Source organism: Tursiops truncatus, chromosome 20 (genome assembly GCF_011762595.2).
Source record: "Tursiops truncatus isolate mTurTru1 chromosome 20, mTurTru1.mat.Y, whole genome shotgun sequence".
Taxonomy (NCBI): Eukaryota; Metazoa; Chordata; class Mammalia; order Artiodactyla; family Delphinidae; genus Tursiops; species Tursiops truncatus.
In genome coordinates this window covers 6328627-6353068 of record NC_047053.1, presented here as the reverse complement: position 1 = coordinate 6353068, position 24442 = coordinate 6328627, and the positions used below count along the sequence as shown (strand labels likewise).

The following is a 24442-nucleotide window of genomic DNA, read 5'->3' as shown; positions in this document are numbered from 1 at the left end:
AAAGACCACGTGAGGACACAGCGAGAAGACCACCGTCTGCAAGCCAAGGAGAGAGGCCTCAGGAGACACCAACCCTGCTGACGCCCTGATCTTGCCCTCCCATCCTCCAGAATTATGGTCAGAAAACAGGTGTTTGTTGCTTCAGTCCCCCAGTCTGTGGTACTTTGTTATGGCAGTCCTAGCAAAGTAATACAGGAAGTGATCATTGCCAACCAAACGGAGGTGTGGGTGGCAAGGAGAGAGTGGTGTGAAAATGCTTTGTAAACTTGTGTGCTGTGCAACTCCCCTGCAGTTTATATTTTTCAGTGTTGTCTGGGGCATTCATGGTCACTGTGTGGACAGGTGTTGTTTTTGCTGGCGCAGGGTTCATTCCCCTTCTTATAGGATCAGCATCCCAGTTACTGGGGAAGGACCCAGCTCCCACTGTCAGGGCATGTATACCAGGAGGGCTGGCGTGCTGGCGCCTTTCCAGAGATGGGCAGGTGACCGTGGCCTGCCGGTTGGCGTAGCCCATCCTCCTGACCACAGCGATTGGGTCTGGGATGATATGTGATGCAGGTTGCCCAGATTCAGTCCTGTGCTGGAGGGAGGGTTGCCAGATAAAATACAGGAAGCCTAGTTACATTTGAACTTCAGATCAACAAGGAATAATTTTTTAGTATAAGTGTGTCCTAAAGATTTGCTAAATCCGGTAACCCTAGCTGGACCATTAAAGAGAAGCTTTCTTTTTGCTGAGGGTGTTGAACTGGTAGCATGTAAGCTGGAGCTGCCAGGAGAAGGCTTTTTCGGAGGGTGAGCTCAGGTAGAGGAAGCAGAGCTCAGAGGGAAGGAAGGCAGGAACCTGGTAACATGGCGTGAGCGAGGCTCTGGGTCCAGCCCCGCCGACCGCTGGGCACGGCCTCACCACCCTTCAGCAGCTTTGTGAGCCATCTCAGCCCCTTCCTCACACACAAGCCTGTGTGAGTCCGCTTTCTGTCACTCACGACATAGAATGATGACTTGTAAAATCACGATTCAGTAGTTGGGCCGTTGCTTGAAATCCTCTAAATCCTCCCGCTGCATGTTTGTCTGGATTTTGCAAACATAGGCTCAGCCTGAAAAGTCGTGAGAAATAAGTTTAAGTGAATCCAGTATCCCAGAGAGCTCTGCTTGGGAGCTCACTCCATTTCCCTTTTTAACTGCGGTGTCACACGCTGCGGGGATGAGGAGGTTTGGAAGGGACCGGGGGCCTGTCAACGCTGGCCTCCCCCTGCCGAAAGGGCGGCACGCGGGACCTTCATCCTGCCAGGCTGCTCCCGGGCTGCCAGGTCAGTGGCAGCGTCATGAGAGCAGTCAGAGCCACTGGCGCCAGGCAAGGGGGACTCGCTTCTCCACCAGAACCCGACAGTGCCTGGGTGGCATGCGGACGTCTGTCCTCTGAGAACTTGGAACTAGAGGTGCTTGCTTGAGCGTGGGTGTTGGTGATGGCCACCAGATGATGTGTTTGGGGACAGGGATGCTGGAATAAGAGTCACGCCCCGTGCCCGATGTTGCCCGTCCACCTCCCTCTGTCCACCACCCGGCTCAGCAAGGTTCCCCCTCGCATAGTCTGCTGGTTCTGTGTTGGGGAGGAGCTGGGGTGGGGAGGGGTTTGGAACAGGACAGCAGAGGGACTCTGCCTGGGCTGTACCGGCTGCTCCTAAGGTCTCTGAACTCAGACATGCACCTCACCAGGGCAGGGATTGATTTGCTTCTGCCAAACCCATCTGGTCTCCGTGAAGGACTCAGGTTTCTCCTGTTAGCAAAACGTAGACCATATCATGAAAGCCCTAAGTTTACTCGTATCGATTAACACTGAAAAACACCTGGCTCAAACAACGTTCCTCGAAATCCTGGCCGTCCCCTTACACCTCCAGTAGGAGAATGTGTACTGGTTCAAGGTACCCTCCATGTGTTTCCCTTCATCACTGTGTCCCTCAATGAGTGAAGCACTCATTGAGTCATTTATTTCATCTGTTCACTGAACATTTATACAGGCCTTAACTACGTTCAGGCACTGAGCTGATAACTGATTACGTCACCGTGAACAGAAGAGATACAGGCCTTGCTCTGTAGAGCTTACAGACCTCACAGGAATCACCCAAACAGTCAGGTGGTCCCAGCAGTTCGAGCTGTGAAGGAAAAGCCAGGGCCGCTCGGGGAGATGTGTCAACGAGGGGAATCGGACCTCTATCAGGGGCTTCGAGAAACTGTCTGGGGAGATGACTTTTGGGCGTGGCCTGAAAGATGAAGGGGTGAATGCGGTGATACTGGCCCTGAGCTCTCCAGGGCTGGCATGGGCATGTGTGGACACAGAGGAGGCTGGAGAGGTGCCGCCTCGGGAGGTTGGCTTATCCCTGGTGTTGGGAGAGCCCAGAGCAGCAGGGGGCTTGGCTCTGAGGTCCCTGCAGGAGACCAGGAAAGACGCCATGCAGCACGGATGAGCCACCTCGATGGGGTAGAACCACAGGGCTGGGTGCGGGGACATAGTTAAGAGTTTGGGCCTCATGGCTGAGGACTGGCTGCAGGAGGAGGTGGACTCACCTTGGCACCTGCCCGTGTAGGGACCCCTCCTCCCTGTTTCCCTGGCTCCGTGCGGTTTCCCTGGAAGGTCAGGGCTTGTTAGCAGTTTATCTCCCCATGTGGGGATGAGAGTCCTCCTCTCCTGCTTCTCTTTACACTTCGCTTTTGTTGCTTTTATAGCACTTCTTAGTTTTTACCTTGCACTGATTGTTACGTGTATACGTGTGTTGTCCACACTCCTGGACTGTCCCACAAATGGCAGGAGAAAAGGACTATAACTTACCTACTTTTATTCCCCTCCCACAGTACCTGGCATACCTGGATATCAATGGTATCCAACAGTGAGTGGGGATGCCTTGAGGCATTGTAAGAATATTGCTGAAAGTTGGGTTTGATGGGAGTGGGGAGTGTGTACTAGTTAACAGGTATTGGGCCTGCTGGGTTAGGCAATAGTCTAAGCACTTTGTCTAGATTAACTCATTTCATGTCCACAACAGGTCAATTAGGTAGATATTGAATTGATGAAGAAATGGATGGATGAATGAATGGATGAAGAAACTGAGGCATAGACTAGCTTTTAAATACACTGGTTGAGAAAGACCCCAGCTCTCTGACCTGCCAGTCAGAATTGGGTTCTATGGGTTCATGGAAGCAGCGAGCAAGGTAGGCCCAAAGCTCTCCCACCCGTGAGGGAGAAGCATTTCACTGAGTAGTTGCTCCTAACTAGAGCTGGGAGAGGGAGGCTTTGAGGGGTCATCCATAGACACAGGCTGGAGGGGCAGTCCTTCAGGGCCTGCTTTGATGCCAGCTTGCTTATCTCTTAGCTATTTTCAAGACCAGAGGGATTTTCCACCCAAACCTTGACTTTTAGAGGCTGATTAGATGAAGCTGTATTCGGAGGTAGGAAAAGGTGAGTGTCTTTGCAGCCCCCTTCTTCTCCAATCCTGACTCTCTGAGTTTGGACCGGGCTGAGAACTGTGGGTGTCCACAAGGTGGCGGGCTTCTGCTTCCAACAACTGCCGGGAGGAGGGCACAGTGGGCCGGCCGTGCTCCCCTTGGCTCCACCTGCGTGGCTGTGATGTAGCCTTTCTGGGTGGGTATGATGTTGGTATCAGCCTGAGGTGAAGAGGTACAAACAGAACTTTGTACCAGGAAATAACGTGGGTCCCAGCAGGGGTGTTGCTGACCTGGAGCTGAGCTTTGCTGTGTCCTGGCAGAGCTTCAAACTGTTTGCCATCCCAGGATTCCAGGAAAATCAGATATGCTTAAAGAGAGCCATCGCTTCTAATATTGGAGCGTTCCAAAAGTAAATAATAATGACAATAGCTATCAATTATTGAGTATTTACCGTGAGCCCGGCTGCTGCCCTTTCAACATCTTAACAGTCACCACAAATTGTGCATTTCTGACCCTAAACTCGTCCTCTTCCTCTATCTCACAGGGCCCACCCCTCAGGCTTCCCTCCCTCCACGAGTGGCATTGTCCCCTTTTCAGTGACTCTCTGCGTTTCTTGCATACGGCTGCCTTAGCAAATGATCACCAAACTGGTGGCTTAACACCACAGACATTTATTCTCTCACAGTTCTGGAGATCAGAAGTTCAAAATCGAGGTGTCAGCAGGGAGTGTGTCATTTCTTGCCTCTTCCAGCTTTGGGGGCCCCTTGTGGCCACTTTACTCCAGGCTCTGCCCCTTTACCTTGCCTTCTCGGTGTCTGTCTTCTCCCCTCTGTCTCTTATAAGGAGACTTGTCCTTGGACTTGGGCTCACCTGGGGAACGCAGGATCATCTCATCTCGAGATCTTCAGTTATATCTGCAGGACCCTTTTTCTAAAAAGTCACATCCACAGACTCCAGGGGGTGGAACGTGGATGGGCCTTTTTGGGGGCCACCATTCAGCTCACTGCACCCACAGGAACCTAGGAGTTACCCTTGACACCTTCCTTCCCCTCCCTCCTCATTTGATCCACCACTGGTTCTGATAGACTCTTCTGTCCAGGGTCCCTTCACCTTCATTGCCAACAGCTAGTCCAAGCCGATGGCATTTCCTCCCTAACCTCCTGACTGGTTTCCCGGCACCCACCCTGCTGTGAACTGAATTGCCCCCCCCCCCCCCCCCCCCCCCCCCCCCCCCCCGCTTCATGTATTGAAGCTCTAACCCCCAATGTGACTGCCTTGGGAGAAAGTGCCTTTAAGGAGATAGTTACGGTTAAATGAGGTCATAAATAGAGTCATAAGGGTGGGGCCCTAATCTGATGGGACTGGGTCCCTTTAAGAAGAGGAAGAGATGTCAGAGATCTTGCCGTCTCTGTGCACGCACAGTGGTCACAGTGGCCATGTGAGGACAGGGCGGAAAGCTGCCGTCTACGAGCCAGAAAGAGAGACCTCCCAGAGACCAACCCTGGTGGCACCTCCATCTTGGACTCCCATCTCCAGGACTGCGAGAAGATGCGTTTCTGCTACTTCAGCCCCCGAGCAGCCCCAGCAGGCTCTGAGCTTCCTCGCACTCGGGCTCTGCATAAGACACATCTCAAACTTCTGCTTGCAGACCCGCCTCCCTGTCCCTTCCTCAAATTGATGCAGGCAGTTCTGAGCATGAGGGATGGAACAGTAAACAGTCTTGTGTGACGCTGACAGCCCCGCCGCCCTGGCTGCCGATGGCTCTGAGGGTAAAGCCCTGCATTTGGAACACGGTCCAGGAAGACCAGCCTGTCGCCTCTATGCATGCCCTGTCCGCCTCCTTCCCCACTCCTGCCACGCGCAGCACCTCCTGCACACAGCCTTCCTTGGCTTCTCCAGTGGGCAGTTCCCGCCTGGAAGGCTCCCCTCTGCCCGCCTCTCTCTGGCTCCTACACCACTCTCAGCGCCTTGAGCGACCCTGTCACGTGCCCTCAGCAACTGTCACAGCTCCCCTTGCAGCACCGATAACAATGCAGTTAAACAATTAATTATGCAGTTAGTTGTTTGGTGTTGCCCACCAGACTGAAAGCACTATGAGGTCTGGGCCTGTTTTTGTTTCCTGTTGTTTTCCCCGCGTTTAGCGAAGTCACAATAGCAGGCACTTGTTAACTACTGCTGTACATGAGTGAGCACAGGAGTGAACACACGGCTCTAATCCTAGTAAGCATCTCACTTCCTTTAGATATTTCTATTTCCAGTGTTCAGCTATGAGAAGTAGGGCACAGTGTGGCTCGGTAACTGACCTGAGGGCTCCCAGTTAGAACAGCTGGAGCTGAACTTGGAAACCAGAGCTTTCTGATTTCACAGACAAGGCTCTTCACGGCCATGACTCAGACCCAGTCTGCTTCAGATGATGAGTGGATTCTTAACATCCTAACTAGAAATTCATTAAAGGATAATTTCCTTTATTAAAATAATCATTGCAGTCAGCAGGAGGATGGATAAACAATCTGTTATAGTCATTAATGGAATATGAGTAGCAAGAAAGGGAAGAGGATTACCAATAACACGCTATTGCATTGACGAATTGCAAAAACGTTATGCTGAGCTAAACAAGCCAGACACGGAGAGTACACGCTCTAGGATTCTATTTATGTGAAATTCTGGAAAAGTCAAAGTCATCTATGGTGAAAAACATCAGATCAGCGGTTGCCTCTGGGGTGGGGGTGGGAACCGACTGGGAAAGGGCATGAGGGAACTTTCTGGGGTGATGATGATGTTTTGTATCTCAGTAGAGGTTTCACTTACCCAGGTGTGTATGCATTTGTCCAAATTCAGCATATGTATGCATGAGATGTGTTAACTTCTCTGTTTGCAAACTTTATCTAAAAAAAAAAAAAACTCAAGCAAATATTGAACTCTAGTTAATGATATACACACCAAAGTGTTTAGAGATGGAGTGTACTAACATCTGCCTCTTACTCCAAAATGTGTCAGAAAATAAGATCGATTGATAATGGACAGAGGGATGAATAGATGGATAGATGTGGGATAAAGCAAGTAGAAAAAATGTTAAATGTAGACTCTAGGTGGTGGTATATGGGTGGTCACTGCACAATACTTTCAACTTTGATCTGTGTTTGAAAATTTTCATAATGAGCTGTCAAAAAAAATAACATAAGCTGAAAAAATGTATTTCAAAAGTAGCTAATGTTTGCTGGAATCGATAAGACAATCCAAAGATGCAGGACTAGAAAATTAATCATTGTCGTTTTGCATCAGTTTCAAGGGAATGATAAGCAAGGAGGCACAGAGAAGGGGCGGGGAAAGTTGGGACCAGGTGGGACCGAATTTTGGCAGGACCTGGGAGAGGAGACTGCGGGTGGGATTCTCCTCAGGCTAGAGTGGCTATAGAATTGAGACTGTAGTATAGACAGCAGCCACCTCCTCCCCTGGTCATCAAGGGTGGCAGAGTTAGCCCTCAACACTTGCTCACCTATGGTCCAGTTAGAAACAATGACATTTTTAAGATGTCATCTTAAAGTTAAGCTGAGAGAAAGTCTAGTAAGTTTTAGGAGTAAAAACAATGAAAATGAAATGCCAGGCTCATGTTTTGAATCGGATCAAGCTACTTTCTAGAAGGACTGCACGCTGACACTACCCCATTTGCAGTAAATTCAAGGCTGCCTTCTCAGGGGCCACGGATTGAGGAGCCTGGGTGGCTGGGGTGTGATGACTTTGATGGTAGAACGGATACCTCCGCGTGCCAATCCTGTCCCCACCACTCACTGATTACGTGGCCCTGGGCGCATTACTCAGCCTCTCCTGGCCTGTCTTGTCAGTTCCAAAGTCTATCCCCGGTTTTCTGTTGCTCCATTTACCAGCAGCTTTGGACATGGCTGATCAGGCCCTTCTTGAAATACTCATTTCCTGCGGGCAGGGGCCACCTGTCTCTCTTAGGTCCCTCTCAGCCTTCCTGGGCACTCTTTCTCAGCCTCCTCTGCCTGATCGTCATCTTCCCATCACACATCGAACTACCCCCGGCTCAGTCTTCAGCCCTCTCTGCTCTCTCTGCACCCAGCCCCGACGTGCGATAACCCGTGTGAAGCCAAATCCTCCATCCCTCCCCACGGGCTCCTTCCGTTTGGAAGTGGCACCACCAGCTCTCCCAGTTCTTCAAGCCAGACTCCTTGGAGTCGTCCTCGACTTATTGTTCTCTCCTGTACTTAATTCAGCAGCAAATCCTATTGCTTCCACTTCTGAAATCCACCCTCCTCTCCACCCTTGGGGTCATCACTAATGTCTGTCACCCGGATGATTGCATTTGCAGCCTCACTGATGCCTCAGCTTCCGCTCTTGTCCTAAACTCTATTTTCCCCACGGTAGCTAGAACCATTCTTTAAAAAAATATCAAGATTCTCCCCATCTCAAAACTCTCCGATGATACCAGAATAAAGGCCCATGTCTGCATCCTTCCTACATGGCCCTTGACCTCCCTGGTCTCGTGTTTTACCCTTTCCCCTTTGCTCATTCTGCAGCATGCCTACTGACTTCCAGCTTCCTCCAACAAATCAATCAGCTGTCACCTTTCTTGATGCTATTTCCTCCACTTGGACTGTCCTTCCCTCTCCTATGCATTGATCTTTCACTGCCTTTAGGGTTCTCTCAAATTGCATCCTATCCTAAAGATTGTACTACTACTCTATCAGAAATGGCATCCTTCTTCACTTTCTATCCCTTTACTCGGCTTTCTTTTTCTTCTAAGCACTTCTCATTGCTTGATATTCTGTGTTTATTTACTCATTTTTAAATGACCTGTCTCTTCCTACTTGAATGTGAGCCCAGTGAGAACATAGGCTTTATGTATTTTACCCATCACTGTATCCCCAATGCCTCAAACAGAGCCTGGCACACAGTAGTTTGCCAATAAAGAACTGTAGGATGAATGAACAAGTGAAGAGATGCCCAGCTCTGTGCTGGCCTGGAAAATGCACCCACAGAATGATTTTCTTTCTTTCTATTTTTAACCTTTTATTTTATATTGGAGTATAGTCGATTAACAATGTTGTGATAGTTTCAGGTGCACAGCAAAGCAACTCGGCCATACATATCCATTCTCCCCCAGACTCCCCTCCCATCCAGGCTGCCACATAACACTGAGCAGAGTTCTCTGTGCTATACAGGTGGTCCTTGTTGGTTATCCATTTAAAATATAGCAGTGTGTACATGTTAATCCTAAACTCCCTAACTATCCCTCCCCCCCACCCTTCCCCCCTGGTAACCATAATTTTGTTCTCTAAGTCTGTGAGTCTGTTTCACCCACAGAATGATTTTCGTTGCCATAATGATGGTCCTTTATGGAGAAAAAGGACAATTTGTGGGGAAGGTCCTGATTCTGGTCCCAAAGTTGGGAGCTAAGTGTAAAAAATCCATAATCCCTTGGGCAGGTTCCTTACGGGTATGGGTCAGACGTTGCTTTGGTGACCTGGAACTAGAGTGTCACATGACCCAGAAATGACTGCCCCTGCTTCCTGGTCAATAGTATGTCCTCCTGCCTAAAGCCCCTTCCTCACTTGGCTCCCGATTCCCTGTTTCTGCCTGGGGAGCATTTCTTTGAAATGACCCTAACCTACCACCACCCAGAGCACAGAGCTTTCCGGTGGCTGCAAGACAGTGCTATGACACATTTTAACAGAGTCTGTTAAAAGACTTACCAGAAGTCTGCTGGGCGTGCTCTGAAATTAGTTCAGCTTAGATACTGGCCCTTCTTATCTCTGCCAACAAACAGATACAGCCCCGTGTACCACCTGCAGGAAGTGGGGCCTTTGATCTCTGTGAGGAGACCTGCGTTATGGCTCTTTTAAAAATTGAATTACATTCCAAGTGTGTTTTAAGACATTGTAGTCTATGGAAAGAAGCAGGATTCATTTATCAGAAAGGAGATTTTAAGTTCTACAATCATGCAACAAATATTGAGTGCCTACTTGGTTGATAATATAGTAGCTGCGTTTGATAAAGTTCAAATACCTGATAGAAAGCAGCAAGGCAAAGAGAGGAGATGGAGAAAAACACACTTGCATGCAGAGAGAGAAGGGGAGGGAGGAGAGAGGGAGGGAGGGAGGGAGAGAGAGAGAGAGAGAGAGAGAGAGGAGAAACGCTTCGCTTCGTATTTGAAGAATGTAATCCCAGGGATGTGTGACTGATGTGGGTGTCACTGGATTTTGCTTCTGCACCTTGTTGGTGAGCTGGGAGCTTGGGGCAAAGTGAGGCTTGCTCCTTCCTTCCTTTTATTTTCCTTTATTAGATCCTAAACTATCTCAACAGAAGATAATTTGCCTACCTTCCTCAATAGCTGATTCATTCTTCCACAGTGTCCATCCATCTGTGGTCATTCATTTCTAGTGGGCATTTGTGTTTTCCTCTCCCTTTCAATACAATCCCAGTTTCCTCTGTGAATTCATCTATTCTCTATTCTCACTCTTGGGGCTTGGCTGGGGTTGACCCCACCCCAGCTCTAGCATCCCCTTGGCCACAGCGATGGGTTCAGAGAAAGGCATGTACCCCAATTTAGGCTAAAGAGAGAGTGGCCTCTCCTTCCCACCCCACCCCCGCCCCCTGGAACGTACGCTGCAGTTACTGAAAGTGATCTGCTCTCTTCTCCTGGACCATGTGGTGTGAGGACATGAGGTCTAGTGTACCTGGAGGATCTGGGCCACCAGGAGGAGCCTAAGGGTGCCACTAACACCACACAAGATGAGAGAGACAGAGGCAGAAACAGAGGCATGGAGCAGAGATTGATTAGGTCCTGGATGCCATGGTTTGAGTTACTGGGTCAAGTCTCATTTGAAGCTAGAACTATTTCTGAACATCCCAGATTTTTTTTTAGCTAATACAGACTTTTTGCTTTAGCCAGTTTTAATTGGGTACTTAATTGGGTGACTTGCAACCCCAGAGTATCCTGAGGGACATGCCATCTCTCCAGCTGACGTTTATGGGGTCACGGCCATGTGCTGGGGTCTCTGTCCAGCAGGCACAGTGAACCTGGTGAAGTTGGGTGCCGCTCACACGGAGGCGAAAGCTTACTGAGAAAGGCAGACAATTGCATAAGCGACAACAATAAAGCATGTTCATCCTATTGTTAAAAAGCAGCGTGGATGGTATGATCGGCCCCGTTTTTTAAAAATGATATTTATGGATCTTTATGCGCCTGTGCTTAGAACAAAATATGATAGCGTGCTCTGATCTCTGGGCGCTGTGCAATGCGGTCTGCTTTTTTCTTTTACATTTGGCTTTGTTTTTGCAATGGACTTTCATTGTTCTAATAATCAAAAGGGGGAAATGCTATTAAAGTCAAAACGCTAAGCCTGGTAAGTGCTATGCCGGGAGAAGGACTGGATGCTATTAGAGAGCTTAGCAGGGACCTGCTTTGAGAAGCTGCGAAGCTGTGCAGGGAGCAGTAGAGGAAGCTCAGGAAGACCTTCCTGCCGCGGCCTGTACGGGCTCACCCCCTGCATGGCCCCCGGTCAGGGGATCCAGCTGCCGGCCCTTTCCCTAGGCTCTCTGGAGCAGGTCCGCGGTTAGGCCAGGAAGGGCGTTTCCGCAGCTCATCCTTCTGCATTGCCAGTGTAGGGCTGGTTACTGGAAACACAAGGCCCTTTCCTCTCAGGGCTCCAGAAGCTGAACATTAAGAAACCATTGCAAATAGAGTAATTGCTCAGAATGAGCATTAGCGTCCTCTTAAAAAGAGGCAGCTGCTGTGACCATAACGTCGAATTCAGCAGCGCTTCCTGAGAACCATGTTAATGTGATTTGTGCTAATTCCCTCCTTGCTGCCTGGGGGCCCAGTCCAGAGCTGTCCCGGCTCCTGCCCTCAGTCTCTGCGGAAGCATGAGCATCCTTCACTCCTTTTCTGGCAGGCAGGCATCGTCAATCAGCAGACTGCTGTTGCTCATCCACTCTGTGCCTGACTTCCGACCGGGTGCCGAGGGGTTGGGGAGGGGATGGGAACGAGGTGGGGGAGGGGATGGTGCTTATTAAGCCTCACTAAGTGCCTTTGAGGCGTTAGGCATTTGTCCAAGGACTCAGGACAGCTGTGCTAAGAAATGAACGAACTGGGGAAGAGCGCAGCACAGTATCGAATGTACCCCTCGCTCATTTGTTCACTGTGAACAAGACAGCTCTGGTCTCCGCTGTTGTGGAGCTTATGTTCTAACGAGACAGACCTTGAATCAGCAATTGCACATCGACTGATTTAGCTACAGCAGTGATTTGTGTGATGCATGAGTACAGGGTGCCATGAGAGAATGAAAGGGGGCGAGGTGTGGGCTGACCTGGCCTGGTGGGGGGGTGGGAGGTCCAGAAAAGCTTCCTGGGGAAGAGAGATCTGAAGAATGAACAGGAACTCACCGAGCTAAGAGGAGGAAGAGCCTTGCAGGCAGAGGAAAGAATTGGTACCATTCGAGAAGCACGGGAGGCTGGACATGGAGCAAAGTGCAGAGGTGGCACCAGCTGGTACAGGGCTGCTCCTGTGGTGGGCGGGGTGCCTGACAGGAGACCCCCAGGTTCTAGTCCCACCTCTGCCTCCACTCCCTTTGTGTCCCCATGTGAGTTACTCACACTTCGTTGGGACCCACTGTGTGCACTGGGGTCTCTCTGGGTCTCAGCGCCTCAGCAGAGCACATGGGAGGCTGCTGAGGTTCTGTGCAGTGCTGAAATCCCATGATTCTGTAAGTTCTAGGCTCTGGGCCTTGCAGGGGTGAGATGAGGCCCGTGGGGGTCTGCAGGGATTTCAGGGTGAGGGAGTTTGGTGAGGCCAGTGGGGCCTCAGGGTCTAAGGGTGTGAAGGGGGAGCCCCTGTTGTGACCAGGACGGAGTCCTCCGTCCCGGGCCTGCACCCTGCCCACACCTGGGTTCCTCTGTCCACCTTCACCCTGCAGTTCCTGGGCGTGCCAGGATGCATTAGCCCTACAATCAGGGAGGCTCCATGAGTCCTTCTCCTGGGGCGCCTCAGCCCCCATGTAATCAGGGCGTGAAGGTAGACTTGGTGGCAGGGGAAAGGGTGTGGGCATGGTTCCAGATCTGCCCTTCATGGGCAAGGTGACTGGGGTGGGCGCTGACGTGCACCCAAGCCCCTCTTTAGGGATGAGGAAAACTTCCCTCCAGCCGTGGGGCGTGCTGCAGAGGTGGATTGCCTCACTTGAACAGAAAAGCCTTGCCCAAGGTCACAGTTCCTTCCAGGGGCAGTCTGAGGTCAGTGACAGATCAAAGCAGGGTGCAAAGGCCTGGCTCCTTCTATGAAACTTGGGACGATGCCAGAGCGCCAGCTCAGCTCCTAAAGTCCCCACAGGGGTGACTGCAGAGCAGCTCAGCTTCGTCCGCTGCCCAGTCCTGTTCCTGTCCTGCACACAGAACTTGTCTCCAAGTCTGCTTCCCGGGAACCTAACCTGTGACAAGTCCCCTCCATGCTTTCAGCCTCAGTTTCCTCATCTTTAAAATGGGAATAATAATGCCCACACCATAGTTTGTTGTGAGGATTGAAAGAACTAATAGTTATCAAATTCCTGGTGGTGGGATCGTTTGTAAAGATATTCCTTTGTGTTCTGTCCTGTCCTCAGCGCTACGGTGTTCGGCACCCCTGTGAGAGGAATGAGGGGTTCCCTCTGTTCTGAGTAGGGGTCACTTTACCTCAGGGGTTTGCAACCCATTTTGCTCCTCAGGGAGGGAAACAGACGTTTCCCAGCACCCGGAAGAGGACTCTCAGGTTTTGCCTGAGACGCAGAGACTTGTGGTGGGGAAGGGGAGGACGGATGGAAAGAGTGTTTGCTTCTTCGAGTCTGGTGAAGCTTGGAGGTTTTCTCTTTGGGTGAGAGGAGACTCCTCTCCCCGCCTTCCCTGAAGCCCCCATACACGGGCGGTGGCCCCCTGTGCCCTGAGGCTGGGGGGCAGCAGGGTCTCCTCTTTGGTTGAGGCTCCACTCCCTGGAGGTCCACCTCTGAGCCTGCCTGGAGAATCAGAGCTTGGCAAGACAAGGAGGACAGGACTTGTTGACAGACGGTGTGTCAGGTGGCAAACACCGCAGGCGCCTCGACCCGAGACCATCCTCGCCCGTTTCTCTGGCACCGTGTTAATCCCTCTCTCTCCTTGGATTCTTGTACGAAGACAGTTAGGGGCAAAGGGCCTTCACATGTAGCTGAGGTTGAACTTTTCTCACCCTGATGAATAGGAGTGCAGTCCCACATTCTTGAATTTCTACGGAATCCGTACCCTCTAGTGTAGCCTGGTTCCTGGCACATAGTAAATGCTCAATAAGTGTTCTCTTCTCCTCCCTTTCTCCACTTCATCCTCATCCCTGCCCCACATCCACTGTGGTGATATGTATGTGTCTGTATATATATGTATATATAGAGAGAAAGAGCTACAAAACAATACAGAAGATACCTACATAGTACCGACACCTGTAATTTGTATAACACTCATGTTAGTTACACGCTTTCATCCATTCATTTAGTTCAGGGTTTCTCAGCCTCAGCACTACTGGCATTTAGGACGGTTAATTCTTCGTTGTGGGGCTGTCCTGTGCATCATAGGATATTTCAGCTGCATCCCTGGTCTTTAGTCACTAGGTGTCAGTAGCAGCCCCCAGTCATCACAGTCAAAAATTTCTCCAGACAGGCCAAATGTCCTTGCAGGGAGCAGAGGGGCAAAATTATTCCTGGCTGGGAACCACTGATTTCAGTGATTCTGAAAGGAGAGAGGGAAAAGCAAAGCATCTCTCTACTTCCCTCGGGGATTTCACACCAAGGAACAGACACCACCCAGCACCTCCCGGCATCCTCACGAGCATGGCCTCACCCTCACCACCTCCACCGTCGTTTTTCCCTGCTGGACAGGACAGAGTGCACGCTGCCCGCTTTCCTCATAGGGGAGGGACCGGCAGCCATCGTGTCTTTCCAGGAGGACCTGGCCATCTAACTTTCCCTGATCCATAACTTGACAGACCCCAGAGGAATACCTCAGTACAGGTGATGGTCCAGGTGAGGTCGAATCTGCTCCCATCACAAGTCTCGGGAGCTGGGAGCAGGCACGGTCTTCTCACCCCGGTGACCGTGGGTCTTCCGTTCCCTGGAAGCTCAGTGAGATGGTTCCCTAGCAACGGCACAGGCCTTTGGCAGCCCCGGGGGAGCACTGGATGTGGACGAAGAGCACAGGATACAAAGGGTCTTGCATGCTCATTGTGGGCCATCGTGTAAGTGTTTGCTCTGGGGGCTCCTGGCCTCCCTGTGGGCTCTCCTTGCTGGGGGACAGCAGACTGGCCTCTGCCCTCTTCAGGAGGGCTGTTACTCAGAGCTCTGAGTTGCAAAGGCTCTGAGCAAGGACCGTAGGGAGGAGATGACCTGGGTCTGCCTTCTGAGGAAGAGTACCTGGAGGCTAAATTCATTCATTCACTCACTCATTCATTCAGTACATGTATTTTGTGCCTCTGCTATGTATAATAATCGAGCCACTAATCTGTGTACATCTCTGGAAGTATCAGGTTGGTTGAGACATGGGTCTAATATGTTGTGCAACAGTATGGAGTTTAAAACATGGACCTTGACCTCTGGGAGTTGTTTTTTTTTTTGCGCTACGTGGACCTCTCACTGTTGTGGTCTCTCCCGCTGCGGAGCACAGGCTCCGGACGCGCAGGCTCAGCGGCCATGGCTCACCGGCCCAGCCGCTCCGCGGCATGTGGGATCTTCCCAGACCGGGGCACGAACCCGTATCTCCTGCATCGGCAGGCGGACTCTCAACCACTGCGCCACCAGGGAAGCCCTCCGGGAGTTTTTTATCTGGTTGCATAAACTGTACACTCCCAGGAAAGCTATAGAACAATATGAATATCCCATAAAATATAAGCACACAGGAGGAATTACCACGCAGTCTGTGATGGAAGGGGTGGGGCACGGGGACCTTTATTGCCAGCTCCTGTGTGGGAGACCCTTGGCACAGTTCAGTCCCGTGAAGAGCTGTAACTGTCCCACTTTCCAGATGTGGAATGTGAAGCTCAGGGAAGCGAAGAACGTGCCCAAGTATGTCTCTACCACTAAAAACGAAGAGGGCTTTGATGGGTGGAGGACCAGTCCCCCTTCTCTGTCACAGCCCAGTTGGCTGCCTCCAAGTGCTCTCAGACCCAGGTGTGAGTTGCTGCCTTGGCATCTCCTCGAAATCCCTCCTCCACTTTTCTAGACAATGTGCTCTCCTGATGTGAGGACTTGGGACTTACTGGGCTACAACCGTTGAGGCCAGCTGATGCGCTGGATCTCGGGACCGGCTGGTCTGCAGCTGGGTGAGGATGTGCGAGTCACCTTGGACAAAGAGAATAATCCAGGAGCTATCTGTTTTGGACACTGCCTGCTAACCTCCTTTCTGACTCTGTTTCAGGCAGCTGCCCATCTCCCTGATCTTCAGCTGTTTCCAGGAGTTTGTGTTTGTCTCCTGAAAGGCTGGCCCTGGAGACAGTTGCTGCTCACTCTTTCCACTTATTTCATCTCCCATGAGCTCAGAGCCACCCATTAACGAGGCCATTCCTGCTTAGGCAATTTCCTTCCGCCCAGAGAGCAAATGGTATTTGCACGGTTTGCTCCTCTGTTGCACTCAGCGCTTTCTCCTTTCTGGTTCACGTGGGCCCCATGAGGGGGAAGGCTGTACTGAGGTGATTCAGGCCGTGGGGGGCTCTGGTGAGTGCCTTTCTGGAAGAGCCCACATTCCCCACCCACTTGGACTGGGCAGCCCTGGGCGTCAGAGGATCCGTCAGAGGGCTAGAAAAGGGCATTTGAAGAGATGTCAACAGTGGTGAGGCTTGTCTTCCTTCACCGTCAAGCAAACACATTTTAATTAAATCACAAAGATAAAAATCTCTGCTTTACTCTTGAAATCTAGCAGAAAGTATGCCAGGGAGGAAAATTTACCCAGGGAGAATATACCAGGAAGAAGCATTTTGTAGTTTAGAACATCAGCAGGGGTAGATGGGCTGGGGGAGAAGCACAGGAGTGGTTACCTTTTTTTTTTTACATCTTTATTGGATTATAATTGCTTTACAATCGTGTGTTAGTTTCTGCTTTATAACAAAGTGAATCAGTTATACATATATTCCCATATCTCTTCCCTCTTGTGTCTCTCTCCCTCCCAACCTCCCTATCCCACCCTTCCAGGCGGTCACAAAGCACGGAGCTGATCTCCCTGTGCTATGCAGCTGCTTCCCACTAGCTATCTATTTTACGTTTGGTAGTGTATATATGTCCATGCCTCTCTCTCACCCTGTCACAGCTCACCCTTCCACCTCCCCATATCCTCAAGTCCGTTCTCTAGTAGGTCTGTGTCTTTATTCCTGTCTTACCCCTAGGTTCTTCATGACATTTGTTTTTCTTAAATTCCATATATATGTGTTAGCATATAGTATTTGTCTTTCTCTTTCTGACTTACTTCACTCTGTATGACAGACTCTAGGTCCATCCACCTCATTACAAATAGCTCAATTTCGTTTCTTTTTATGGCTGAGTAATATTCCATTGTATATATGTGCCACATCTTCTTTATCCATTCATACAATGATGGACACTTAGGTTGTTTCCATCTCCTGGTTATTGTAAATAGAGCTGCAATGAACATTTTGGTACATGACTCTTTGAATTATGGTTTTCTCAGGGTATATGCCCAGGAGTGGGATTGCTGGGTCATATGGTAGTTCTATTTGTAGTTTTTTAAGGAACCTCCATACTGTTCTCCATAGTGGCTGTACCAATTCACATTCCTATCAGCAGTGCAAGAGTGTTTCCTTTTCTCCACACCCTCTCCAGCATTTATTGTTTCTAGATTTTTTGATGATGGCCATTCTGACTGGTGTGAGATGATATCTCATTGTAGTTTTGATTTGCATTTCTCTAATAATTAATGATGTTGAGCATTCTTTCATGTGTTTGTTGGCAGTCTGTATATCTTCTTTGGAGAAATGTGTATTTAGATCTTCTGCCCATTTTTGGATTGGGTTGTTTGTTTTTTTGTTATTGAGCTGCATGAGCTGCTTATAAATTTTGGAGATTAATCCTTTGTCGGTTACTTCATTTGCAAATATTTTCTCCCATTCTGAGGGTTGTCTTTTGGTCTTGTTTCTGGTTTCCTTTGCTGTGCAAAGGCTTTTAAGTTTCATTAGGTCCCATTTGTTTATTTTTGTTTTTATTTCCATTTCTCTAGGAGGTGGGTCAAAAAGGATCTTGCTGTGATTTCTGTCATAGAGTGTTCTGCCTATGTTTTCCTCTAATTAAGAGTTTGGAGTGGTTATCTTTGCCGGCCCTGGCCAAGTCTCTCGTAGAGAAAAGGCTTAGAAAAGAATTCTTACCTCCCAGGGTTATGTTTATTTGAAACTTGGAATAATTGTTTGTCTCAGTTGGCTGATCCTCCTCTAAAGGAGAAATTATAGGGATTAAGATGGGGAAGGGGTGGGGAAGCACTGAATGGAGTGGGATGCTGGAGATTTAACGGTTGCCGCCATAAATAGATGGCTGTCAGCTCTTCCAATGCAGACCCCTGTGGTGAAAGCCAGGCTCCGAGTCCCCTCCTGATTTCTAGTCACTTCCTTGCTCCAAGGGCATGGGCTCCTTCCCGAGGACTTTGAGTCTCAGCTTTGTCATGTCCTTGCTGTGTGACCTTGGGTAAGTTACTGAACCTCTCTGAGCCTCAGTTTCTTCATCATTAAACAGAGATGATAACCAACTCTACCTTTCAGAGTTGCTCTGAGGAGTAAATAAGACTGTCTAAGATGCCCCTCTTCCCCTTCATCCTCATCTTCCATCTGGGGCTCTGCTCTTCCTCCCAGCAGCTTCCTGAGACTGGCTGCAGTCTGCTCCCCTCCCTGATCTATCCGTGCCCTTTGGTTACATCTCGGTCCACCTTTGGCTTGCAGTGTTGTTTTATCTCTTTACGTTCCTGTTTCTCACACTGGAAGGCTGACCCCCGTACAACCCCGGTCTGAGCACAGACCCTGGCACATCAGAGGCCTTCCTGAGGCAGAGTGAGTGCTTGGCAAACTGTGAAGGGCTTCCAACCGCCCTTAGGCGTCATCACCCAGGGCAGCATTTGTCACAGCAAAACTGAAAGGGCCTTGCCAGAGGAGGGAAGTGAGCCTGGGTCCAGGCTGCAGAGAGACACCAGGCTCCAGGAGGGAGCAGGTGCAGAGCCCAGTTTGTGCTGCTTGGGAGAGGAGTACGGAACAGCCCTCACTGAGTCCAGCCCTCTCCAAGCCCGCTGTCCACTCCCTGGTTGGACATAAGCCAAAGTCTTCTTGTTCCTTCCTCCGTCATCCTCCTGCAGGTCAAGGCAGAGTTACCACTAAGCTCCCTGGCCCTGGGGACTGAGCTCTGCTGGCCCCTGCCTGCCAGCCCCGGAGGCCTTTATCTCCTGTCTCTGAATACAGGTCTCATCATCTGACTAGCTCTGTGACTTTATGCAAGCCTCCTAATTTCTCTGTGCCTCGATGTTCTTATCTGTAAAACGGGATAGTGGGGAATCAAATGAAATAATGGTGTAAATTGCTCCCCTTTAAGATCTTCCCACTTCCCTCTAGTCACGGTTCTAACTCAGGTGCTCTCAACCCTGGCTGTCCATTAGAATCACCCAGGAGCTTTAAAAAATCTAATGATGCTCTGCGGGTCTCCTCCACCCCTTTCTGACTCAGCGGCCCTTGAGTAAGAGCTGGGCATTGGTTATTTTTTCAAGGTTCCCCAGGTGACCCTTGGGTTGCACCAGGGCTGAGAACCAGTGGGCTGCTGGGCCAGCAACAGTGCTCTTCTGTTCTGGCTGCTGTCGCCTCGTCCAGCTCCCCCCACCTCTTCGACATGTGTTGGACATCTTGCAATTTTCCGGAGGGAACACGCTCCCAAAGGTCTCTCTGCCTTGGCCCACACTGTTCTCCCTACTCCTCCCTCTGGAGCCCCCTCTCTTCCCAGGCCTTTCTTAAGCCCTCCGTCCGGGATTAACACTCTGGATGCCCCCCACCCCCAGCTCTATGTGCTCCCATCTTGACGCTCATCTCTGTGGGTCACATTCCCTGTGTCTAACCGCCTTTGAGGCCCCTCCCCAGCACAGAGCCTGGCATGTGTCTGCTTCCAGCTCTCCCCACCCTGCCCTTCCTCACCTCCCTTTCCTTCAGCCCCTCTTGATCTCTTTCCCCCAGCGGTTCTCAAGTTTTAGTGTCAGAACCACCTGGAAGCGTCAGAACCACCTGGAAGGCTTGTTTGCTCTTGTTTTTCCGCCCTACCTCTGTTGGGGTATAATTGACGATTAAAAATTGTATACACTTAAGGTGTACGATTTGATGATTTGGGATACGTATACATTGTGAAATTATCCCCACAATCAACACAATCAAGCTAATTAATGTACGCGTCACCTCACATAGTTACCATTCTCTTTCCTTTATTTATTTTTTTGTAGTGAAAGTACTTAAGATCTACTCTCTCATCAAGTTTCCAGTATATAGTACAGTATTGTTAACTATAGTCACAATGTTATACATTAGCTTTCCAGAAGTGCTAAGGGGTTAATATCCAAAATAGAAAAGGAACTCACACAATTCTATAGCAAAAATACCAAACAACTCGATTTAAAAATGGGCAAAGGACCTGAATAGACATTTCTACAAAAAAGACACACAGATGGCCAACAGGTACATGAAAAGGTGCTCAACTTCACTGATCATCAGAGAAATGCAAATCACCTCACACCTATTAGCATGGCTGTTATCAGAAGGAGGAAAGGTAACAAGCCTTGGTGAGGATGTGGAGAAAACCGGAGGCTTGTTAACATACAAGCTGCTGGATCCCATCCCATTTCTGATTCAGTCGGGACGGGAGGAGACTGAAAATACGCAGCGCTTACAATTTCCCAGGTGACACCGCCCACACTTTGAGAACCACGGCTTTTGAGCAGTGTCCCAACTTCGGCATTGTTCATATCTGGGCTGGATAATTCTCCTCTCCAGCACGTAGACCCCGGACCAGGTGCAACCAGGTTGATGCCGTTGACTCCTGAAATACCACCTGGTTACCTCACCACCAACCAGTCAGGAGAACGTCCATGAGCTGATCAGGCACTCTGCAAGCCCTCTCCTTCACCTTGCCTTTAAGAACGCTTCCCTGAAAGCCATCGGGGAGTTTTGGTCTTTTGAGCGTTAACTGCCTGTGCTGCTTGCTTGGTGCCTTGCAATAAGTGCTGTCTTTTCCTTCACTGAAACCCGGTACCAGTAGATTGGTTTTGCTGTGCTCAGGCGAATGGACCCGAGTGCGGTTTGGTAACACTCACAGGGAGGACCTCAGCCTCCCCCCACCCATTTCTGTTGCACAGACCACGAGAACACCAGGCTGCTTGCAGCGACTGAGTAGGGTGGCAGAGTTGCAGCTTCTGTGATGTCGCTTATGCCAGTCCCCCTGCCTGGTCACCCTCCGCCCCTTTCTCCTGGCCCACTTCGATCCAGATCTGTTTTTCCAGAGCCATCACAAATGCTCCCTCACCTGCAGAGGGTGTTGGTAGGTTGTGTGGGTTGCGGAGGTTTGGGTTAATTGCTCTGTGTGTGGGTGGTTTCAGGACCACGCAGCTCTGGGCTCTTTACAGCCTAACCCACACAGTGCCTCCCCTGAGGGTCTCAGCAAGTCTCAGCAGTGGGGGAATGCATGGGATCCTAACACTAACGGATACAGAGGGCCTGAGGGAGAGGGTATTGTGGTCCAGTTCTAGCTCTTTACATCTGACCAGCACTTTACAGTTTTCAGCGCACTTTGAAACCTTACCTCATTAATCCCCAGATGTTGTGAGGTCAGCAGAGTGGCTGTTATTTATCAGTCCGAGTTCTATGGTGGCAAGCAACAGAAAATGGCTTTGGTTAATTTAATCAGGAAGGACAGGGATCGGGAAGCTTACTGATTTAGTGGAAAACTGAAGGACCAGCTCTCTGGAAGGATCCTCCAGAGCAGGAACTGGACGCTCTCCAGGGCAGCCCTACAGAATGAACGGTCCTGTGTCCTCTGCTCAAGGCTCCAGCCCCAGGGACAATGTCTGATGGGCTTTGTTAGGGTAGGTGCCCCCCGTCTCAGGCTACATGCTGGACAAAGGGCCCCTTGAGGTGCAGAGGCATTGTTGACTCACAGTGTCCAGCCCTGGGCTCATTCTCTCCACCTGCTCTGCTTCCCCGAACAGCGAAATCTGCATCTCCCCCCGCCTTTTCCCCAGTTCAGGTAACGGTACCATCATCCTCCTGGTCACCCACAGTGGGAACAGGGGAGCCCTCCCCCTTCTCCTCCAAGCCTCCGGCTAATTGGTGCCGACTTTACCTGTTTTGCCTGGAACTCTCCTCCATTCCTACGAGCACTGCTGAAGTTCAGGCCCTCAGCATCTTTCCCTCTCCCGAAGGCTCGTTCCTCCGGTCTTACCCCATCCAACCAGCAGCAAAGGCATCTTTGTATAGTGCAGATCTGATCGTATCATTCCTCTCCTTAAAAAGCTTCAAACAGCGCCTTTCTGACCACAAGCACAGCTTTCAAACTTCTGTGACCTTGACCCACAGGAAGAAATTTATTTTACGTTGCACCTGATTTTACAATGCGCTTATTTGTATAACTGAAGCAAAATTTTCAAGAGTTGATACTACCTGAGTTGCTATCCTATATCACTTGTAAAACTTCTGGCCAGGACCCACTAAACTGAGTTCACCATCCACTAGCGAGTCATGATCTGTTTGAAAATCACTGGCTGAAAGGAACAAGCAGAGCTCCCCGGGAATAGCACAGAAGGCTCCTAGGTGACCCAGGCCCTTCGCATCTCCCAGGCCTCACTCTCCCCACTCTCTGGCTCTAGGTTCCGGTCTCCGTTTCTTTGAGTTCTTTTGTACATCCCACGCTAGGCCTCACTCTGGTGCCTTTTCTGACTCCATTCCCTCTGCCTGAATTGTCCCCCTCCTTGTCTTTGCACCCCCCCACCCCTTGTAATCCAAGACTCAGCTCATCCCCGTGTGTTAGGTCAGGGCCTCCTCTGTGCCCTCAGAGCACGTGGGTCATGGCGCCAGCGTTGGCTTAGCATCCGCACCAGTGTGGGAACCGCCTGCCTTAGCATCATGTATGTTCCCCCATCACAGGCTGATTGGCCAATCTGCGTTTTTACCTAGTTACACCGGTTGACTCATATGCACATTGGCCTTAACATTTGACGATTTCTGGTCTGGAGACTGTCAGCTGCAGGCTGTGCCGTTCATTCACGTACACCCCGTGGGAACGGCTGTCCAGCATCTCCCCTCGCCCCCACCTGTGTTTGGGGGATTCCCGGCCATCTTGTCCTGATAGAAGACAAAACCCACTTCTCCACAGAGGCCGAAAGGTCCAGGTACTGCCCTCCCAGCCCCCAGCACAGGGGACATGGGCACATGGCCTAGATTCAGCCAAGCAGTCTCACTCTCCAGATCGGGAGCTGGTGACCCTAAGAAGCAGGGACAGGGGAGGATGCATGTGGGTGACGGCACCTGCAAGATCTGGTTCCCAGGGGCAGCAGGCAAGCTGGGGAGCCTGGGACTTGGGTGGCAGGAGCCACGTGACCTGCTCTTTGGCATGATTTTGGTTCAGCCTCCCTCTGAGCCGCCCATTTCCAGAACCTGGTTCTCCAGGTTCGTGGCCATCTTGGCACCCACTTGATGGCCCCTCAATTAATTACTTTTCTCCTTAAATCTTACTTTTCTCCTTAAATCAACCAGAGTTGACTTCTTTTGCCAGTTGTGGGCACAAACCCTCACAGGCGCACCAGCACCTGTCAGATAGTAAATATTTGCTGATACAGCGGATCAGTGCCTGCTTTCATCCTCCTTGTTCCTCACCCTGAGCACCCAGCAACCCACCCCTGACCTTGGCCATCTTTCCAGCCAATGAGGCCTGAGGTTGGCAGAGACAGAGCTTGTGTTTCTTCCTCAGGGAGACAGAGTTAATCCCAGCCTGTCTTGGGCGATGGCCGTGGTTAAGGGTGTGACAGTGGGCAGGCTGGTGGGGTGGAGGAGAGTACTGCTCCCACTGGAAAGGGGATAATGGATTCAGGCTTTCACGATTCCCATGCAAAGCACAGAAAAGCAGCAATTGGAATGTTCTCTGGCTTTAGCTTGCTAGCAGAGTGGATTTGATTGTCTCCTGGGGGTGGGGATTCTTGCAGAGAGCACACGTTTTCTCCTCATTGGTGATCATCTTCCCACTTCTAGAGATCACACCAGCTGAGATCAGTGAATAAGACTTAGAGGTCCATCAGAGAGAGAAAGCCCCTCAGTGGGGGAAGCCTAGGAGGTACCTGCAGACCCCCCGTGGTTGTGATGGGGGACAGCGAGATGTTGACAGTGGGAGTAACAAGAACGGTACCTGCAGGTCTGGCCGGAAGTGATTACGTCGTGAGAGGAGCTTATTACAGGGACTGTTTCCCAAGACGTGGGTAGCATGAAGAAAAACCAGTGAAGAGAGTTGGTGAAGCAGCCAGGAGCAAATCCGTACCACCTCTGGGCGTGAGGGGTGCGGAGACGGAGGTGAAGCCAGAAGCTGGAGAGCGTTGACAGGGGCGTGGCCTTCAGTGAAGGGCCTCAGCATGGTGACCACGCAGGAGGGAAGGGGGATCAACACCCTGACCTCTCTCTGCTCCACCCTCCAGCTTCCTTTCAGCGCTTCTCATTGGCTGAACCCAACTGGAAGCCAGAGGGCAAGGGAGCTGTTGATGTTATCCATGAAGGCCAATCTCCCGGAGGACAGAGTGGGGCGGAAAGAGCAGAGAGTGGGTCAGGAGGGGCAGATGGAGGAAACCCAGCACAGGAGCTTCCATGACACGTCCTGAGCTCTTATGAGCACACAGTATGTACAGCAACTCACGTTACATGTATGCAACTCATGTAATTCTCCAGCATCACACCATTTTACAGATAAGTATAGGGAGGTTAAGTAATTTATCTGGTCAGTGTGAG

General features: G+C 50.5%; 1 protein-coding gene across 7 annotated transcripts in view; it reads left to right on the top strand.

Annotated features, from left to right (window-relative positions):
* Positions 1 to 24442, top strand: part of ADPRM (ADP-ribose/CDP-alcohol diphosphatase, manganese dependent) — a 381091-nt gene that overhangs the window by 30478 nt on the left and 326171 nt on the right. The window lies entirely within an intron of this gene.